The sequence below is a fragment of the Cetorhinus maximus genome, chromosome 8 (assembly GCF_964194155.1).
Source record: "Cetorhinus maximus chromosome 8, sCetMax3.hap1.1, whole genome shotgun sequence".
NCBI classification, from domain to species: domain Eukaryota; kingdom Metazoa; phylum Chordata; class Chondrichthyes; order Lamniformes; family Cetorhinidae; genus Cetorhinus; species Cetorhinus maximus.
The window spans coordinates 140,997,964-141,005,444 of NC_135886.1; the positions used below are offsets into that span (position 1 = coordinate 140,997,964).

The 7,481-nt window shown below is 45.7% G+C and overlaps 1 pseudogene; it reads left to right on the forward strand.

The window, feature by feature from the left end:
* The first annotated feature begins 4,108 nt into the window (after positions 1 to 4,108).
* Positions 4,109 to 4,499, forward strand: LOC144683220 (histone H2A-like; annotated as a pseudogene).
* The last annotated feature ends 2,982 nt before the right edge of the window (positions 4,500 to 7,481 follow it).

The window sequence follows — 7,481 nt, forward strand, 5'->3', positions numbered from 1 at the left end:
GCACCGTGGGTATTCCTGCACCACATGGACTGCAGCGGATACAGAAGGCATCTCAGCACCACCTTCTCACGGGCATCTAGGGATAGGCAATAAATGCTGGCCCAGCCAGCGAAGGCCACATCCTTGTGAACGAATGAATTCAAAAACAAAATTCTGAGTTGCGGTGAGGCCGGAGTGGGGGGGAGAGGGGGAGGCTAACCTACCTGCTGGGCTAAGTGACCCATGCCAACATGGTACTCACTCTTCCCGATCACATGAGGTCATTAAACCGCTTGTGGCACCGCACCCAGGTACGTCTCACCACATCATGGAGGCTGACCCATTCTGCCAGCTCCTCCCAGGCACGTTTTGTTATGCTGGGGTGGGGTGGGGGGGCCTTCTCCTCCCATCCCTTGGCACCAGGATCTGGCGGCGTGCTGCCACCTCCTCAAGGAGGGCAGCGAGGTACTCATCGGAGCTGACTGCCCCGCCGACCTGCCCTCCGGCCTGGCCTGCTCTCCGCCATGCTCCTGACCGGCATCAGTGGCAGCCTTGGGACGGCTGCCTGTACCCGTCCCTTCCCGCTGATCTCGGGATCCGCAATTTACGCTGGGCGGGCCTTAATTGACCCGCCTGCGTAAAATGGCGACGCAAAGCCGATCGTGTGCGGCAATCGGCTCCGCGCCCGCCCGCTCCCCCCGCCCACCATAGGAAAGTTCCTGGCCCATGAGGTTGTTGGGGGGCCAGTTACCAGCTGGTTCACTAATGCCCTTTAGAAAAGGGAGTCGTTCTTACCTGTTCCGGCCGACATGTGACTCCAGATCCACAGCGATGTGGTTACCTTTTAAACACCCTCTGAAATGGCCTGGAGAATCACTCAGTTCCATTAAACCACTTATGAAGAAGGCTCACCATTACCTTCTGAAAGGGCAATTAGAGATTGGGTAATAAATATTGGCATTGGCAGTGACACCCCACAACCTCATAATGAACAAAAGTTTACTGTCCAGAGAAAATGCACTGTTTAGGTATTCAAAGTTACTTTTAGTGGTTCTCACAATATCAGCTGGTGGTGGTTTAATGTGGAAGAGAACATGACAGAGAGATGACAGTAATTTGATAATTAGGAGTAAAAATAATTAAGTTATGCCGCATAGGTTTTAGGACCCTTACACAATCAGCACTTCCAGTCACTATTGGGACAGGCCTTACAGCAAGTGACAGGTTCAATTACTTTTCTCTTTACCGGCTGACAGAATTTTCCACATAAATTTTGGAGAGTTGTTGCAGTAGAAGTGGTGTGAAAAGGATTTCACCTTTTATTAAAATCACAAAAACAAGAACGAACCAAGAGACACCAAAAAGCCACTGTGAGAATGGGAATACTTTTTTCCCATTTGCTAATCCATTATAGGAAAAATAAAAACAAGGAAAATGATTTGTATTTCTACAGCTTTTCATGTGCTCAGGACACAAAGTGCTTTCCAGCCAATGAAGTGTTTTTGAAATGTAGTGTTGCAGTGTAGGAAACACAGCAGACAGGTAGGTTGTTCAAGGCATCTGCTACATGCTGGTGCTTTGCCTATTGTAACTCAGCTTTGCTGTTTGCTATTCACATCCTACAGTATTTGCCTTTTCATGAGCAACTACCTCATCCGCTATTAAGACAATTTACAGATTCTGCTCCAATGGTTTCTGGTGGAAGGTTCCACATTCCTGCCAATCTCTGTGGAGACTATTCTTTCGAACTTCACTTTAAGCTTTTTTGTTTGTGTCTTGTGTCTGCTCTTTCCCATTTTACCAGTTAATGGAATCTATCATTATTACACTACTGACGCACAGTGGCAGCAGGGTGTACCGTCTACAAGATGCACTGCACTACCAAGGCTTCATCGACAGCACCTTCCAACCCACAGTTCTGCCGCCCAGAAGGACAAGGGCAGAAGACACATGGGAACACCAACACCTGCAAGTTCCCCTCTAAGTCACTCACCATCCTGGACTCGGAAATATATCGCCGTTCCTTCACTGTCGCTGGGTCAAAATCCTGGAACTCCCTTCCTAACAGCTCTGTGGGTGTACCTACACCACATGGACTGCAGTAGTTGAAGAAGGCAGCTCACCACCACCTTCTCAAGGGCAATTAGGGGCTGGAAATAAATGCTGGCCCAGCTGGCAACACCCACATCCTGTGAATGAATAATAAAAAGCTTTGTTATAACCTTTAAAATCTTGCTATTGTGTCTGTGTCAGCAGCAGAAGAGCTGTCTAGCCTAATCCTATTTTGCAGCTCCACATGGGTTACTTCAAGTGCATCTCCGAGTAATTTTTCAATGTAATGAAGGTTTCTGCCTCTCCCACACTTGCAGGCAGTAAGTTCTAGATTCTGGCCACTATCTGCATGAAAAAATGATTCTCCTCAACCCCCCTCTAATGCTTCTGTCAATCACTTTAAATCTATGCTCCCTGGTTATTGACCTCTCTGCTAATGGAAATAAATCCTTCTTATTCACCCTATCCAGAGCCCCTCAAAATGTTATCCACTTTAATTAAATCTCCCCTCAAGCTCCTTCATTCCAAAGATGACAACCCTAGTCTATCCAAATTAAAAACAGAGAATGCTGGAAATACTCAGCAGGCCTAACAGCTGCCTCACCTGCTCAGTACTGCCAGCATTTTCTGTTTTGATTTCAGATTTTCAGCACCTGCAGTATTCTGCTTTCCAGCTTATCCAATCTTTCCTCATACCTAAAATTCTCCAGCCCTGCCAACATCCGTCTAAATTTCCTCTGCACCCCCTCTAGTATGAACACATCCTTACTATGATACAGTGACCAGAACTGTGTGCAATACTTTAGCTATGGTCTAACTAGTGTTTTACAGAGATCTAGAATAACTATTTTTGTTTATTATTCATTCATGGGATGTGGGTGTCACTGGCTGGGCCGGCATTTATTTCCCATCCCTAATTGCCCTTGAGAAGGTGGTGGTGAGCTGCCTTCTTGAACTGCTGCAGTCCATGTGGTGTAGGTACACCCACAGTGCTGTTAAGGAGGGAGTTTCAGGTTTTTAATCAACAACAGTGAAGGAACGGCAATATAGCTTCAAGTCAGGATGATGGCTTCAAGGGGAACTTGCAGGTGGTGATGTTCCCTTGTGTCCACAGCCCTTGTCCTTCTAGGTTGTAGGGAACATGGGTTTGGAAGTTGCTGTTGAAGGAAACTTAGCTTCTTGCTGCTTCAATATCCTAATGCCTTGGTTAATAAAGGAAAGTACCCCAATGCCTTCATAACCACCTTATCTACTTGTACAGCAACCACCAGGGATCTGTGGACATGTACTCAAAGCCCCGCTGTTCCTCTGCACTTCTCAGCATCCATCCATGTGTTCTATATGCCCTAGCCTTGTTCATCCTCTCCAAAAGCATCACCCCACACCTGTCTGTAGCAAACTTCACTTGCCATTTTTCTGCCCACCTGACCAGTCCAGTGATATCTTCCTGTGGTCTACATCTTCTTCTTCACTGTGAACCATATGCCAATCTTGTACCATATGCAAGATTCCTAACAATACCCTCTACATATAAATCTATAGCATTGATATATTCCAAAAAAATAAGGGACTTAGTACTGAACCCTGCAGAGCCCCACTGGAAACATCCTGGGTCTCCCATTGATCAGAAACTGAACTGGACTAGCCATATAAATACGGTAGCTACAAGAGTAGGTCAGAGGCTAGGAATCCTGCAGTGAGTAACTCACCTCCTGACTCCCCAAAGCCTGTCCACCATCTACAAGGCACAAGTCAGGAGTGTGATGGAATACTCCCCACTTGCCTGGATGAGTACAGCTCCCACAATACTCAAGAATCTCGACACCATCCAGGACAGAGCAGCCCACTTGATTGGCACCACATCCACAACATCCACTCCCTCCACCATCAATGCACAGTAGCAGCAGTGTGTACCATGTACAAGATGCACTGCAGAAACTCACCAAGCCTCCTTAGACAGCACCTTCCAAACCCACGACAGCTAGAATGTAGAAGGATAAGGGCAGCATATGGATGAGAACACCACCACCTGGAAGTTCTCTGGCTGTCAGTCGGAGAAGATTGTTCTGAGGGAGAGATGTCTGGATGTGGTAAAACCGGAGGCAAAGGACGCGCCAAGGCCAAGACTGGCTCCTCCAGAGCCGGTCTCCAGTTCCCTGTCGGCCGTATCCACCTGCTGCTGCACAAGGTTCACTATGCCGAGCGGGCCGGGGCCAGAGCCCCCGTCTTCCTGGCCACTGTCCTCGAGTACCTGATGGCCGAGATCCTCGAGCTGGCCGGCAACGCGGCCCAGGACAACAAGACCACCCGCATCACCCCCCCGCCACCTGCAGCTCGCCATCCGCAACGACGAGGAGCTCAACCAGCTGCTGGGAGGGGTCACCATAGCCCAGGGTGGGGTCCTGCCCAACATCCAGACTGTGCTGCTGCCCAAGAAAACCGGACACCCCAGCAAGGTTTACGCCTGAAGGGGCGAGATCGGTAAAAGATCAAATCCAAGTCACTCATCATCCTGACTTGGAACTATATCGCCGTTCCTTCACTGTCGCTGGGTCAAAATCCTGGAACTCCCTCCCTAACAGCACTATGGGTGTACCTACATGACATGGACTGCAGCGGTTCAAGAAGGCAGCTCACCACCACCTTCTCAAGGGGCAATTAAGTAAGGGCAATAAATGATGGCCCAGCCAGCGACACCCACATCCCGTAAATTAATTTTTAAAAAACAGCTTCCAGTCACCAAAACATCAATCGACCATTACCCTTTTCCTCCTGTCTCTATGGAGGAAAAGATTAATATCAGAAACTGCTGGTGTAATAATGATGTATGATCACATGACTGAGAAATAAGCGAGATCTGGAAGGAAGAGAAGCTCCGACCTCCTGTAGATATTCAAATGTTCAAATTCTTGCTATGAATAAAGTGTAGCCATTTTGAGAAACTACGGACTTGAGCAGCATACTTTGGGAGAATAGACATTCACCAAAACCCTCGCCCAGACCCCAGCCACTGAGCAAAATATGGTGATAGTGAATAAAAGGGTCGTCTAACTTTAAAAAGGCACAAGGCTGGCAAGAGAAGGGATCTTTCAAGGAAAGACAAAAAATAATTAAGACTCACCAAGATGTCGGAACACCGTGGGAGCTGCAGATACAAGCTGAGGCCCAGACCCGGAGGCTGGACAGCAGTGAGCACAGGCCTGAAGCAGAAGGCAGCAGCACACAGAAGCAAGAATAATTTCAGGTCTCCGCAGATGCATAGAATCCACACTAACACTCCCAGAACCATTTCAGAGTGCAGAAGGCTTGCAACAGGCCCAGAACTGGGAAAACTGGAGAAAAAGGTTGACAAAGTACAGAACTGCTTCAGGCTTACCCAAAAAAAATCAACACACTACTTTATGCAGTAGGATCTATTGCTGACAACATGATAGCAAGGGAGGGGGTTGATGTGACTTCAACTTCTTATGAAGAAGCCCTTCATGCTTCCAACTCTTATTTCAGCATCCATCAGAATTTAATAATAGAGAGAGCTAAATTTAACAAAATTAAGCAAAGACCAGGCAAAGACATGGACTTGTTTAGTGACAATCTATATAGGTTGTGATTGCAGAGCCTTAAAGGATGAACAGATTCACACCAGGATCATAGTCAGGGTCCCAAATAAAGCATTATCATTGTCTCCAAGACATCCAAGGTGTCTTGGAGACAATAAAAGATTTAACTCAAGTAAAAGCAGTGCATACTGTGAGGCAAACGGAACTCAGGAAACAGAATCGGGCATTTGATTGCAGGGAAAGAGATTCTGTGGAGAACTTTGAGTGAGACCATTCAGTTTGTAGGCCAGGCCATAAGAGAGAAAGCACACCAAAGCCTAAGCCTGCCAAAATGGGGAAATGTGCACCAACCACCATCTATCATTCTCACTTATCCATCAACCAGTATCACTGAGGATCATCATCATCATACTGCTGATTGTGAGAACTTGCTGTGTACAATTGGTTGTTACATCTCATACATTATACCAGTGATAATACCTCAAAAGTAATTTGTTGGCCAGGGGAGGTGGTGGCATAGTGGTATTGTCACTGGGCTAGTATTTCAGAGACCCAGGATAATGCTTTGGGGACCCAGGTTCAAATCCCACCACACAGATAGTAGAATTTGAAATCAATGAAAAAAAATCTGGAATTATAAGTCTAATGATGACCATGAAACCATTGTTGTAAAAACCCACCTGGTTCACTAATATCCTTTAGGGAAGGAAATCTGCCATCCTTACCTGGTCTGGCCTACATGTAACTCCAGACCCACAGCAAATGTGGTTGACTCTTAAATGCAATTAGGCATGGGCAATAAATGCTGTCTAGCCAGTGATGCCCACATCCCATGAACAGAAATTGAGATGATGGACGGTGCTATAGAAATGTTTTCCTATTGAACCTGCCCTCCGTGTTTCCATTGTGTTTAAATCCTTCCTAAAATGGAGTGCACACAACTCGAGTATCCCAACGATTTTGTTCAAATTCAACATTACCTCCTTGCTTCCATTTTCATCGCTTCTAAATATGACCCAAGTTAAAACTGAGAGAATCATACATCGCAATGCTCCCCATTCACACGATGTTACCCTTGCCTATGGCTCAAAGTTGTCTTTAATTGAAAGGGTTGATTTCCATATGGCTGTGGTGTTTGAGGGAATTGTCCAACAGATAGAATGAACACAGCAGCATACAGGCAAAATAACATTTATACTAATCTCGTTGTCAGGATTCAAGCATGGTAAAATTCCCAGAGGCACACATGAGAGAAATTTAGAAACGTGAGTGCTGACAATTCATTACTGTACTTGAGTACAGCCACAGTAAACAAAGACTAATCAGTGGAACAAATTATAGTCAAAGGACAGGAACGAAAATCGATCACTGCGTAAAGAGCCATGACACAAATGCAAGCTTTAGGGGATGAGATTGGTCTATGCAAATAGCTCAAACCTGCTAGTAGTGAATTGACAGCCTATTTCTCACCATGCCCAAACTTCATTCCACTTCTTTTCCTTTTTTGGAGACTCATTTCCTTGTCTCGCTGCTGTTTTTAATTGCTTAAAATCAAAAATTGTGGCTAAATTTTTCAATTGAATGGGAAGTGAAAACCACCAAGGTGAGAAATCAGCAATGAGCCTGGTACATGCGACTGACGTGGACCAAATTCACCTCCTTAATAATTACATTTTTACTCTCAATAACACTAACTAAGAAAGTATTGTTGATGCCATGGCAACTTAAACCATTCCATGGAAAATGTGTTATAGAAATTAAATTCACTATAATGTGCATCGTAATTATTTTAATTTACTCTTTGATATCGCCAACTTTAACATGACAGGATTGATTTCCCATCACTATTTGCCCTGATGGCAGTAAAGAGTCACCCACATAACGAAGGACTAG